Below are 15600 nucleotides of genomic sequence, written 5' to 3'. Positions count from 1 at the left end.
CGGTTCCGGATTTTCGAACGTCCTTGCGTATAATTTAATATCTTGTACTTTGCGTTTTGAATCTTGTACTTTTGTAATTTCGAGACGTTTCTTATCAATAATTGGAACCTCTTTGATTGTATTTTGTACTTTTGAGCTTTTTGGTCGTTTGCGTCTTCAATTCGTCGAATCTGTCTTTTGTCTTCACCTTTTATTATTTAAACGAATATCACTTGTAAATAGAACAATTGTAACTAAAAGCTTGTCTTTCTTGAGGAATAATGCTATGAAATATATGTTCGTTTTTAGCATTATCAAATATTCCCACACTTGAGGGTTGAGTGTCCTCAAGCAATATAGTCTTGAAATACTAGAATCACTTCTTTATTCTTCACACTTTGTACATCAGTGATTTCTTTACGGCGGTATAAACAATGTTAGTAATTTTATGGTTTACAGTCCCACATGACTATAAAAATTTAGATCCTTTAAGGAAACTGGATCTTTATGAAAACATTTGATCTTTTGAAAATTAAATCTAGCTTTTACCCTAGATAAGTTTTCCGGAATAACCCTTCACCGGTGTTTGCAAAATATTTTTTTGGGTTTGGTTGGTTTCAGATTTGAAAATTTTAGCTCAAAACTTGTGGTTTTGTGTCACCCACTTGCTAAGCTTGTATTGGGAAAGCAACACGTCCAGTATACTTGCTCCGTATATTACCTTTCGGTAAACTACCGTCCGGTTGTAAAGGAAAGCGTTGAACAAGCAACTGTTAAGGCAATGTCCCCTGACATGCTTTTAATTATGGTCTATAACGTGTCGGACGCAATTACTATCCTTTGTAGGAGCAATAGTAAAGCTCACCCTTATAATTTTTCGGTCTGGCACAAGGTCCTGTCTCCGACCATGCTATGCAACCACCGTTCTTACAGTTGACACCCGATTTGGTTCAGGTGACCTAATGAATTCCAGTTGAATTCCTAGGATTTTACGTTCAATGGTAATGAACGCATTGAAAATGGGTTTTCAGAAAACAAATCGGTTTTAATTTTTGATCAAAATATTTTCTCGTTCAAGCTCGAGTTTAGATATCATTGAATTCCATGAGTTTGAATTCTCAATCTTTAAGGTCAATCTCAAGGATTGAGTAATATCAGTCTTAAAAGCTGATTTTTGATCTTTTAAGGAGATTATCCTTTCTGGGGATCTGATTCATTAGTCTTATCAAGCTAAATTGCACGGTGCCCTCCCCATTGTACGAGATAAATCCTTCTCAAGGATAGGATAAATCTGACCACTTGGCGACCCTGTTTGATGCTGAGGTCCGTGGATTTCCTGCTGATTTTAGTGATGACTTTTCTAGATTTTTCGTCAACCTACAGCTAGTTTGGACGACAACTTCATGACCTAAATCAAGAAGCGCGTTTCTTTTTCGGAAGACTTTACTTCCTTTAAATGATGGAATTGAATCATCGTGTAGATCCATCTCTTCTTTTCTTTCATAGGGTAAAACAGTTAATTATCGTCCAAAACAAAAGTATTTTCAGTTATTTGTTACAGAAATATGTGACATATGTTTAAAATAACTTGGTAAATTTTCCCACACTTGGCTTTTATTTTCCTTTTTATTGTCCTCTCTTCCATTTTAAATGAATTCTAACATTTTGGTTTGTTTCTCAATTTATGTCCTTTCCTAGGTAACAATAATTTCAGTGTTAACACCTAGTTTTCATCGTTCATAAATATGTATAAACATGATTTTAAATTCATTTAGTTGAAAATTTTGAAAAATTTTACTAGAATTGGGTAGTGATGTTAAAGCTAAGGAGTATAAAATACTATTAAATTTTAGAAGGAAATACTATTAAATACAACACAATTTTACACAAGATATTTATTTATTTATAGAATGGATATACTTAAACCTTGCTACAACACTTATAGGCAGTGTACCTAATCGTACAGTAGTGTAGTTTTTAGTAAGTCCGGTTCGTTTCACAGGGAAAATCTTTAAACAAAGCTTAACGCTATATTAGTTTACTTTTATAAAAATACAAATATATATATAAGTAATATTATTATTATAAAGGGGGGTTTTTACCGTTTAATGACCGGTTTGTCGATTTTAAAACTTTAGTCGCAGTTAAAACCAAATGTAAAATATTAAAAATAAATACAAGACTTAAATTAAAGCGTAAAGTAAATAACGATAATGAAATTTCGAGAAATAAAAGTGCGATAAAATAAACTTGCGATAATTAAAAAGTACGAAAATTAAAGTGCAATTAAATACAATAACAATAAATAAAATGCGTTAATTAGAAGTGCAATTAAATATAAAATAAAGGAAATAAAATATGAAATAAAATAATTATGCTTATTTAAACTTCCGTAATCATAATGTTTGACGTTTTGATTTTAGTTTTATGCCCATGGGTTAATTGTCCTTTATCCTGGATTATTTAATATGTCCGTCTGGTTTTTGTCCATAACAGTCCATCAGTCATAAATATAAAGTGCGAGTGTCCTCGTCAAATTATTCTTATACCTGAAGTTAAATATTCCAACTAATTGGGGACTTAAACTGTAACAAGATTTTAATACTTTGTTTAATAATTACACCAGGATGTCGACTGAGTGTAACCCAAGGTTTTAATACTTTGTTAACAATTATGCCAAGTGTCCTTGTACATAATTTCACCCCTGTTTTAATAATTCTAGTGACTGTTAATCCATTCCCGTGTCCGGTTAAATGAACGATTATTCGTACATATAAATACCCCGCCCATCGTGTCCGATCGAGTGTATATGATATTTTATAGGGACGCTCAATTGTAAATCTTTATATTAACATTAACAAACTATCATTTAGTTAAACAAATATAAAGCCCATTAATAGCCCATAGTCTAATTTTCACAAGTGTCGTTCTTTTGTCCAAACTCCAATTATGGTACAAAACCCAATTACCCAATTTTAATATTTTTAGCCCAACATCATGATTACTTCGGATTAAATAAGCATAATAATAACTTAGCTACGAGACATTAATGTAAAAAGGTTGAACATAACTTACAATGATTAAAAATAGCGTAGCGTTACACGGACAGAATTGGGACTTACACCCTTACAACATTCGCTAACATACCCTTATTATTAGAATTATAATTAAAATTAAAATTAAAATATAAATTATAAATATAAATATTACGTATGAATGGAGAAGAGAAAAGATATATATTTTTTGCGTTCACCAAACTGCGAATTTATAGGGGATGTGGCCTGACTTTTCATGCCATGCGATGGCATGGACTTTCTTCTTCCTGGCCATGCGATCACATGGCCAGCTGGGAGAGCTCACATGTTGCTTGTTTCCTTGTGCCGACATTTTATAAATATAATATAATATATATATTAATTTTAAGAATTAATTATATATTATATTATATTCATATGCATAGTTGACTTGTAATTTTTAGTCCGTTGCGTCGAGCATTGAGAGTTGACTCTGGTCCCGGTTCCGGATTTTTGAACGTCCTTGCGTACAATTTAATATCTTGTACTTTGCGTTTTGAATCTTGTACTCTTGTGATTTCGAGACGTTTCTTATCAATAATTGGAACCTCTTTGATTGTATTTTGTACTTTTGAGCTTTTTGGACCTTTGCGTCTTCAATTCGTCGAATCTGTCTTTTGTCTTTACCTTTTATTATTTAAACGAATATCACTTGTAAATAGAACAATTGCAACTAAAAGCTTGTCTTTCTTGAGGAATAATGCTATGAAATATATGTTCGCTTTTAGCATTATCAAATATTCCCACACTTGAGCGTTGCTTGTCCTCAAGCAATATAGTCTTGAAATACTAGAATCACTTCTTTATTCTTCACACTTTGTACATCAGTGATTTCTATACGGCGGTATAAACAATGGTAGTAACGATGTGGTTTACAGTCCCATATGACTATATAAAAATTTAGATCCATTAAGGAAATTGGATCTTTATGAAAATATTTGATCTTTGAAAATTCAATCTAGCTTTTACCCTAGATAAGTTTTCCGGAATAACCCTTCACCGGTGTTTGCAAAATATTTTTGTGGGCTTGGTGGGTTTCAGATTTGAAAATTTTAGCTCAAAACTTATGGTTTTGTGTCACCCACTTGCTAACCTTGTATTTCGGAAAGCACACATCCAGTATACTTGCTCCGTATATTACCTTTTAGTAAACTACCATCCGGTTGTAAAGGAAAGCGTTGAACAAGCAACTGTTAAGGCAATGTCCCCTGACATGCTTTTAATTATGGTCAAAAACGTGTCGAATCCAATTACTATCCTTGGTAGGAACAATAGTAAAGCTCATCCTATAATTTTTTCGGGCTGGCACAAGGTCCTGTCTTCGACCATGCTATGCAACCACCGTTCTTACGGTTGACACCCGATTTAGTTCAGGTGACCTAATGAATTCCAGGTGAATTCCTAGGATTTTACGTTCAATGGTAATGAACGCATTGAAAATGGGTTTTCAGAAAATAAATCGGTTTATAATTTGATCAAAATATTTTCTCGTTCAAGCTCGAGTTTAGATATCATTGAATTCCATGAGTTTGAATTCTCAATCTTTAAGGTCAATCTTTAGGATTGAGTAATATCAGGCTTAAAAGCTGATTTTTAATCTTTAAGGAGATTATCCTTTCTGGGGATCTGATTCATTAGTCTTATCCAGCTAATTTTCACGGTGCCCCCCATTTTACGAGATAAATCCTTCTCATGGTTAGGATAAATCTGACCACTTGGCAACCCTGTTTAATGCTGAGGTCCGTGGATTTCCTACTGATTTTAGTGATGACTTTTCTAGGTTTTTCGTCAACCTACAGCTGGTCTGGACGACAACTTCATGACCTAAATCAAGAAGCACGTGTCTTTTTTGGAAGACTTTACTTCCTTTTAGTGATGGAATTGATTCATCGTGTAGATCCATCTCTTCTTTTCTTTCATCGGGTAAAATAGTTTAGTTTAGTCCAAAGCAAAAGTATTTTCAGTTATTTGTTACAGAAATATGTGACATATGTTTAAGATAACTTGGTAATTTTTCCTACACTTGGCTTTTATTTTCCTTTTTATTGTCCTCTATTCCATTTTAAATGAATTTTAACATTTTGGTTTGTTTCTCAATTTATGTCCTTTCTGAGGTAACAATAATTTCGGTGATAACACCTACTTTTATCGTTCATAAATATGTATAAACATGATTTTGAGTTCATTTAATTGAAAATTTTGAAAAATTTTACTAGAATTGGGTAGTCAGTATATAAGACTAGGGCTGTTCTTTATCATCAGAGAGCACTAGATTCTAATACAACTACTACGTTACTAGTATTTTTAATGGTAACCAAGTGTTTAAGATAAAAATTTTAAAAATCCGAAAGAATTTAACCCCTTCCCACACTTAAGATCTTGCAATGCCCTTATTTGCAAGAAATCAGTAACAATTTAAATTATTGAGGGTGATTAGCGTAAAAATGATTAAATTTTACCAAAGTTTCCAAACATATTGGCGTTTGGTTGCTGAATGATAAATGGTGCATATCATTTGTTCATTTCGTCTGTTGTTACATCACATTTATTTGTCATCTTGTCGTCAAAATTAGTAGCTTTTGCTGAACTTAATGCCAGTCTTTGAAAATGCGCTGTTTTACCCTGTTTTGTACAATTTACAATATACATACATACAAATATAAACATGCATGGCAATTTGAAATGGGACTTAATATTCCACTTTTAAATCCTAAATGTGAAATATTAGTACACAATAATAATAAAAATGATAAAGATTACCTAAGTATATTCAATAACATAAGTTTAAACATGAATAAGTAAAAAGATAAAAACATAAAAATCACATAAATAACCAAATGGAACTAAATCAGTCTGGATATAGGTTCCAGTTCATTTCGTCAGGTGGGTTCCATTGTTGGTTATAGGTGTTCTGATAGGCTTGGTTATAGTCATACCGGTTAAAGGGTGGTCGGATATCGGGGCTATGTGGCGGAAAATGAGCAGGTCGAGTAGGTACATAGTTATTTGGTACCTGATATGATAGCTGGCTCATGATTTGGTGCTGATAAACTAACCAGCTATCGTGTTGGTATCGCCTATAATCCTCGTATACTCGCTCGGAGTTCCACTGCTCATACATACTATGTCTGGCCGCGTTCATCATTGCTTCCTCATCTATATGAACGTGGACGTCAAGAATAGCATCTCAAAAGACATCCCTAATGTCTTCCGCCTCCTCCATTTCCTCGTCTGAGCCTCTCTCTACCTGAGGATGAGATCCCTCATAGGGTACTGCCTGGTTACGTCTATTTTTCAATACCTTAGCACCCACATAAACTTTAAATCTTAAGGGCTCAACCTGTTCTCTACAAAGCTGTAATGGACCCCCTTGGTTCCTATCAACACCTAAATACTCTCCAATGAGAGTAACAAAAATACCTCCTCCTATTATATTCCCGTCCCGCATTCCCTCTACCATTTTAGATAAATAAAAAGCAACACAATAAGGGATATTGACAAAGCTTCTAGGATCCCGAATACACTTTAGGTAGAATAAATCATGTAAGGTAATTTTTTCTTTATTATGACCTCTCTGTGTAATCGAGTTAGCCAAAAATCTATGAATAATACGAAGCTCGGCTCTGTCAATATGTGTATAGGAGTGTCCTCCTGCTCGTGTAAAAACATCAAAATGTGACATCCGCCTCCAAATGGCGTCAGCGTCAAAGTTACTATCTACCCTTTCACTATAATGAATCAAATTTGTACAATCGGGTAATAGCAACTCACCAGGAGTATATATCTGTAAGGCCCTGGCCATGTCCAACATGGAAATTCTGTACATCCTACCGCCAAGGATAAACCTAAGAAATCTTCTATCATCTATTCTAACTATATTTGTATCAAGTGATACAATACTCATCAACTCAACACACCATTCCTTATATACAGGTCTACGAATGGTGAAAAGACGTTCCCAATCTGTAAAAGAAGAACTGCCATACCTTTGAACTAAAAGCTGTCTAACACGGTCAGCTAGATGGACCGTTTCCAAAGGGGCCCAATCGATTACCCTTGGCACCTCTACATTTTTTGTTACCAATTTGAATTTGTTCCTTTGATATGTCTTGTAATCTCTCCATCTTCTATCAAATCTCAGATTAGGATGTAGAGTGTGCTCAGGAATCGTTGGGAATTCTACTGGCGGCCTCATTAGGAATACTATGAATTCATCAACAAACTGTACCTGATCATAATAAGGTATGTGCTGATCAGGCTGTTGTTGTGGTTCTTGTTGTGGTTGTTGTTCGTGTTGCATTTCTGGTTCTGGTTCTGGTGCTGGTGCTGGTCGTCTAGATGATGATGCTCCTGAACCTCCAGTATCAGCTTTCTACAAAACACATTAAATACAAAATTTGTGCATCCAAATATGCATTAGTGTTCGCAAAATAACAACTTAAAACAATCACTATAACATGTTAAATCAAAATTAAACTTATACACATTTTCACAATTTTTCACAATTCTACACTTTTCAAATAAGCACATATGAAAATGTATACAAAGTTCATAAGCTTTTAACTCAAATAACATGTCAAAATATTCATTACTAATAATTAAACAAGTCTCAAATGGCAAATATATCAAATTAATAAAGTTCATGAATTTTGGACTTAAAAAGTCCACTTTAATCTCCAAAAATCATGTTTAGGATCATTGTTTGGATCATTTAACTATATAAACATGTTACACTACTCAATTTAGCAATAATTCATGACAAAAATCGGCCATAACCTGTTTATATAAAAAAGCCCCAAATTGCTCAAGAACACAAACCCTAGATTTCTAAAAATTTTGAAGTTTTTGGCTTCAAATCATGTTAAATAGCATCAATCTAGGTTATACATGCATAAAATACTAACAATTTAACACTAATTACACTAGAAATTAACAAAATTGCATTAGGTAAAAAATTGCTAATTATCACAAAAACTAGGAATTTATAGAGTTTAGGGGTGTAATTTTTACCATTTTGCTGAAGAATGAGAATCTAGGCATGATTAGAGCAAGAAATTTGATGAATTACGGTGGAAAAATGGCGAAAATTGGTGAATTTTTGGGTGAGTTTCGTGAATGTGTGTGTTTTGTGGAGAAGAAACAGACCCGCTGGTCTGTATGTACCAGGCCTGTAATTGGCCTCCATGCGATCGCATGGATGGATAGGGTGATTCCCATGCGATCGCATGGGTACCCAGCTACAGTGTTTTTGGCTCTTTTTTTTTTTAAAAAAACTTTAACTTATAAAACAATTAAGTGATTAATTTTAAAATTTTGTTTCCCTTTGTTTTAGGACGAGGTCGTTTCGGATCGATGTCCTAGTCCGTCCTTCGACAAAATTTTAAAATTTGTCTTTTTCAAGCGATTGTTTTAAAAGCTTAGATTTTTGGGTTTTTTAATTTTTTTGGCATACCTTAATTCAATAAGATTAAAAATAATGATAATAAAAGTTCTCGTCCCTCCCTCGGGTAAAGCAATTTCGGTTCAAAGACCTAGTCTTCAACTTAGGATGAATTTTAAAAATCATATTTTTAACTTAGCGAAATAAAGTAAATTTTTGTTTTTAATTTCACACAACTTAAATTTAAAAATGTATAAAATTCAAAATTAATATTAAAAATTCACACCAAACTTAAATTTAAAATGCATAAAAATAAAATTCATATTTTAAAAATTAAAAATTCACACCAAACTTAATTTAAAAATTCATATTATAAATTCACACCAAACTTATATTAATTTTTCGAATATTTACAATTTTAAATATATTGATTTTACAAAGTTTACAATATTAATTTAAGATTTATATATTAATTTTAAAAACATGGTAAAAATAAAATTAAAAATCTTTTTGGCTTTTTATCCCACTTTAATCAATCAAATATTATCAAAAATATGCGCCCCACTTTTCGGTAAAGTAATTTCGGTTCCATGACCTAATTTAACTCATGACGAATTTTTGAAATATTTTGGGTTGATTGATTAAAGATATTTATACCTTAAGAATAAACGTTAAATTTTGCAGTGATGTAATAAATTTTTGTATGATATCAACAATTTCGGTCGCCAAACCTAATTTTATTTAATACCAATTTAATACTTTATAGCGAACAAATTAGCTTTTATTATCAAAAGGTTAAAAAATAAAAACTGTACAGACTTACCTGTGAGATAGTATTCTTAGTTATATGATCTATCTCATTCATAAGATAGTCGGTTTAATTAGTTTTCCATAGCTACATAGGCGTAACCTCGAGCATTCAGTGTTTTTTCTTCTAAACATATGAACGGTCCGTCTCTGCATAAAGTAACAAATTCGGTATTTGAATAGGTTTGATTATTTGAACATTTACCTCCATGTGACCATTTTCCGCATTTGTGACATCTTTCTAGGTGTCGTGCTCTTCTTTTCGCTACGGATTTTGATTTTCCTTTACCAAATTGTAACTTATTATCTTCGCATCTGGATTCTTTTCTTACTCCGTCCAATCTTTCTCTGATTACTGATACTATTTCACTCGGTAGTGTGTCATTATTACGTTTAGTGATCAAAGCGTGTAGCATTAGACGATGGTTTAGTTCACAGGCAGTCTTCATTTCCTAAAAAAAAAAAAATTCAGAATGGGGGGAGAAGACTAGTTCTTTAGGGTCTGCTAGGGAAAGACCATTCGGGTTCCATTTTCGAGAACTACACGAAAACAGACAATCTAACTCTAACAGAAATACATAAAATCCTTAAAGATTTGATTCTCCCCACACTTAGTTAGCAGTGGTATCGAAATTGTAATTAACTTCATTGTCGAATTCCATCGGACTATCTATGTAGTGTTTAACTCTGTGACCATTAACTTTAAATTCAATCCCATTTGAATTTATTAATTCTATCGTTCCGTATGGGAAAACTCTTTTGACTATGAATGGTCCAGACCATCTTGATTTCAATTTTCCAGGAAATAGCTTGAATCGTGAATTGAAAAGAAGAACTCTGTCTCCTTCTTTAAATTCTTTTAAACTTCTGATTCTTTTATCATGCCATTTCTTCGTTTTTTCTTTATAGATTAATGAATTTTTGTATGCTTCATGTCTTAACTCTTCTAATTCGTTTAGTTGACTTAATCGTAGACGTCCAGCTTCATGTATATCAAGATTACATGTCTTCAAAGCCCAAAATGCTTTGTGTTCAATTTCTACTGGAAGATGACATGTTTTTCCATAAACAAGTCTAAAAGGTGTGGTTCCAATTGGAGTTTTGTAGGCTGTTCTAAAAGCCCAGAGTGCATCCTCCAATTTAATGGACCATTCTTTCAGATTTGATCCTACGGTTTTCTCTAGAATACGTTTTAAAGCTCGGTTGGTATTTTCAACTTGTCCACTTGTTTGTGGATGATATGCGGTGGAGATTTTATGAGTTACTCCATATCTTTTGAGAACTTTCTCAAGTTGATTATTACAGAAATGAGTACCCCGATCACTTATTAAAGCTTTCGGTGTTCCAAACCTTGCAAAAAGACGTTTTAAAAAGTTGACTACAACTCGTGCATCGTTAGTTGGGAGAGCTTGTGCTTCTGCCCATTTAGATACATAATCAATGGCTACGAGAATATATAGATTATTATGAGATTTTGTAAATGGACCCATAAAGTCAATACCCCAAATGTCAAATACTTCACATACTTGGATAACATTTTGTGGCATTTCATCACGTTGACTTATTTTTCCGGCCCTTTGACAAGCATCACAGGATTTGCAAAGAAGGTGTGCGTCTTTGTAAATTGTAGGCCAATAGAATCCAACTTCATAAACTTTTCTTGCTGTTAATTGAGGCCCATAATGCCCTCCTGTTGGTCCTGTGTGACAATAGTTTAATATTTTACTGGCTTCATCTCCGAATACACATCGTCGTATTATTCCATCTGGACAACTTTTAAACAAATACGGATCTTCCCAGAAATAGTGTTTTATATCACTGAAGAATTTCTTTCATTTTTGGTACGATAATCCTTTTTCAAGGAATCCACATACTAAGTAGTTTGCATAGTCTGCAAACCATGGTATTTCATTATAATCTATCTTCAATAGATATTCATCAGGAAAGTTGTCTTGTATGGCCGATTCATTTAGAACTTCTAACTCAGGATTTTCAAGACGAGAAAGATGATCAGCGGCGAGATTTTCTGCTCCTTTTTTATCTCGGATTTCAATATCGAACTCTTGTAAGAGTAAGATCCAACGGATTAATCGTGGTTTAGCATCTTGTTTCGAAAATAGGTATCTAAGAGCAGAATGGTCGGTATGGACCACCGTTTTTGCTAGAACGAGATATGATCGAAATTTGTCAAAAGCAAAGACAATAGCAAGGAGTTCTTTTTCAGTAGTTGTATAGTTCGTTTGTGCTCCTTGTAACATCTTACTAGCATAATATATAGGTTGAAATCATTTTTCAATCCTTTGTCCTAAAACGGCTCCCATTGCAAAATCACTTGCATCGCACATTAGTTCAAATGGTAGATTCCAATTTGGTGTTATCATGATCGGCGCATTAGTGAGTTTCTCTTTAAGAATATTAAAAGATTTGATACATTCATCTGAAAAGATGAATGGAGCATCCTTTTCTAGGAGTTTATTCATAGGAGTGGCAATTTTAGAAAAATCTTTTATGAAACGTCGGTAAAAATCGGCATGCCCTAGAAAACTCCTAACTCCTCTAACATTGGTTGGATGTGGAAGTTTAGTAATTACATCTACTTTAGCTCTATCCACTTCAATTTCTTCCTTTGAAATTTTATGTCCAAGAACAATGCCTTCTTTAACCATGAAATGGCATTTCTCCCAATTAAGTACTAGATTTGACTGTTCGCATCTAATCAGCATTCGTTCAAGATTAACTAGACATGATTCAAATGTATCACCGAAGACTGAAAAGTCATCCATGAAAACTTCCATGCATTCTTCTATCATGTCGTGAAAAATCGCCATCATGCACCTTTGAAAGGTTGCAGGGGCGTTGCAAAATCCAAATGGCATGCGTTTGTAAGCAAAAGTACCATAAGGGCACGTGAATGTGGTTTTCTCTTGATCTTCGGGTGCTATTGGAATTTGAAAATATCCGGAAAATCCATCTAGAAAACATTAGTAACTATTTTCGGCTAATCTTTCCAACATTTGATCAATGAAAGGTAAGGGAAAGTGATCTTTTCAGGTGGCGTCATTTAATTTTCGATAATCAATACATACATGCCATCCTGTTACAGTCCTTGTAGGAATAAGCTCATTTTTTTCATTTGTAATGACAATCATGCCACCCTTCTTAGGTACGCATTGAACTGGGCTTACCCATGGACTATCAGAAATTGGATATATTAATCCTGCATCTAGCAGTTTAATAATCTCTTTCTTAACTACATCTTGCATATTAGGATTTAGTCTTCGTTGGCGTTGCACATACGTTTTATGACCTTCTTCCATAAGGATTCTATGTGTGCAATACGAAGGACTTATTCCTTTAATATCATGAATCTTCCATGCAATGGCTGGTTTATGAGCTTTCAACACAGAAATGAGTTGTGATTTCTCATTTTCAGTAAGAGAAGACGATATTATTACAGGTAATTTAGATTCACCATGTAAATAAGCGTATTCCAAATGATTTGGAAGTGGCTTTAACTCTAATTTCGGAAGTTCTTCTATCGATGATTTATATCGATATCTATCTTCTTCTTTTAGCATTTGAATTTCTTCTGTTGTTGGTTTATATCCATTAGCTATTAGTGTAGCTAACATTTCAGGTTCATTAATTGGTTCATTACCTTCTCCTAAAGAACATTCTCCTGTTCCTTGTAATTCTAGAAATTCTTCTAATAATTTTGCATGTGAATCTATAGTTTAAATATAATAACATGTATCATCTGAAGATTGTGGTTGTTGCATTGCTCTATCAACTGAAAAGGTAACACTCTCGTCCTCTATACTTAGGGTCAATTTCTTACCGAACACGTCTATCATTGCTTTAGCCGTGTTTAAGAATGGTCTTCCTAATATGAGAGGAACTTGAGAATCTTCTTCCATGTCCAGAACAACAAAATCTACTGGAAATACTAAAGTACCAACTTTAACTAGCATGTTCTCCATTATCCCTCTAGGATATTTTATTGATCGATCGGCTAGTTGTATACTTATTCTAGTTGGTTTCAATTCTCCAAGGTCTAGTTTAGCGTATAGTGAATACAGCATTAAATTTATACTAGCACCTAAATCTGCTAATGCTTCTATTGAACTAAGACTACCCAGAAAACATGGAATTGTGAAACTTCCTGGATCAGATAGTTTTTCTGGTATCTTATTCAACAGCACTGCTGAACAATTAGCATTCATAGTAACAGCCGAGAGTTCTTCTATTTTCTTTCTATTCGTGATCAGATCTTTCAAGAATTTAGCATATCTAGGTATTCCTGAAATCACATCAATGAAAGGAAGATTTACATTTATCTGTTTAAACATATCCAAGAATTTGGATTGCTCGGCTTCAAGTTTCTCTTTCTTCATTTTACTCGGGTAAGGAAGTGGTGGTTGGTATGGTTTAACATAAGGTTTATCCTTAACTGTGTTATCTTCATTAACCTTTTCAACTACCGGTTCTGTTTCCTTATCTTGTTCAGGTTGTGGTTCTTGTGGAGTAGGAATAGTTTCATCAGAAGTTACAGGTATTTCAGGTGGTTTAAGTGTTGTACCACTTCTTGTGGTAATAGCTTTAGCTGTTTCATTTCGGGGATTAGCATTTGTATCACTAGGTAAACTTCCCGGTTTTCTTTCACCTATTAACCTTGCTAGGTTACTTACTTCTTGTTCCAAGTTTTGAATAGAAGCTTGTTGATTTCTAAATGCTTGAGCATTTTGTTCATTGGTTTGTTTCTGAGATGTGAAAAATTGTGTTTGAGTTTCAACTATCTTCGTCATCATATCTTCTAAATTCGGCTTTTTATCATCGGTTTGTTGTGGTGGTTTATTTTGAAAATTAGGTCTTTGCTGATTGTAAGTATTATTGGATACTTGTTGATTGCTTGGACCTTGTTGGTTGTTGTATGGAATATTTCGGTTATAATTCTGGTTTTGATTGTAAATCGGTCTTGGCGGTTGATAATTATTCTGTTAATTATTTCCAGGCCTTTGGTTTATGTATGAAATATTCTCTCTTTGTTCCATTGTTAATTCAATACTGAGACAATTTTTTGTCAAATGTGGTCCTCCACACTGCTCACAACTAATTCGTATTGAGTGAATATCTTTAGTCATCTTTTCCATTCGTCTCTCGACAGCATCTATCTTTGCGGAAATGGAATCTAAGTCATGGCTAGAATCGGCTCTAGCTGCTTTAGATGATCTAACGATATCTTTTTCTTGGTGCCACTCATGTGAGTGGGAAGCAGTGTTATCAATAATTTTATAAGCATCAGTTTCTGTTTTCTTCATAATAGAACCACCAGCTGCTATATCTATGTCTTTCCTTGTAGTGATGTCGCATCCTTGGTAGTATATTTGTACTATTTGACAGGTGTCTAAACCATGTTGCGGACATCCTCTCAATAATTTTCCAAATCTTGTCCACGCCTCATATAGAGTTTCATTTGGTTTCTGTGTGAACGTAACAATTTCTGCTTGAAGTCTTACGGCTTTAGATGCCGGAAAGAATTGTTTAAGAAATTTTTCAACTAAAACGTCCCATGTATCGATCGCCCCTTCAGGTAACGATTCCAACCAATCTTTGGCTTCTCCCTTTAAAGTCCAGGGAAATAACATGAGATATATCTGTTCATCCTCTACTTCTCGGATTTTAAATAGTGTGCAGATCCTATTAAAGGTACGTAGATGTGCATTTGGATCTTCCTTCGGCGCACCACTAAATTGGCATTGATTAGTCACCATGTGTAGAATTTGTCCTTTGATTTCATAATCTGGCGCATTAATGTCTGGATGAGTAATTGCGTGACCTTGGCCAGTGCGTTTAGCTCTCATTCGGTCTTCCATACTTAATGGTTCTGTTACTTCCATAATTGAATTTGTTGAATCGAAATCACTAGAGGATTCTGATTTAATGGTTCGTTCCTCAACAATCTCTGTTTGAATGATTGGTGGTTCCGGAGGAAAGTTTAGTGGTTCAGGATCTACGAATCGTCCCTGAATATTCTCCGGATTCTTAATTGTGAGGTCGGGTTCAAAAAATGGATTATCAACGGCGACAATATTAGTTAGATGTCTTGATCTAGTTACAGGTGGTGAACGTACAAAAGGTGATGAACGTCTTGCTCGGTGCATTCACTGAATATCCTATTAGTTTTTAAAAGGAAAGAAAAATTATAATAAGTTATCCAATCAATAGACTTTTATGATTTTGCCCACGTTTTGAATAGCCAAAAGATGCAGCAGAGGGGCAGGATTCGTTTGGTCTCAATATAATTGAGGACTGTTTGGCTCCAATAACCCGGTCCACATACAAATCCAACTATTACTACGA

The sequence above is a fragment of the Rutidosis leptorrhynchoides genome, chromosome 10 (genome assembly GCF_046630445.1).
Source record: "Rutidosis leptorrhynchoides isolate AG116_Rl617_1_P2 chromosome 10, CSIRO_AGI_Rlap_v1, whole genome shotgun sequence".
NCBI classification, from domain to species: domain Eukaryota; kingdom Viridiplantae; phylum Streptophyta; class Magnoliopsida; order Asterales; family Asteraceae; genus Rutidosis; species Rutidosis leptorrhynchoides.
This window is presented reverse-complemented; position numbering follows the sequence as displayed.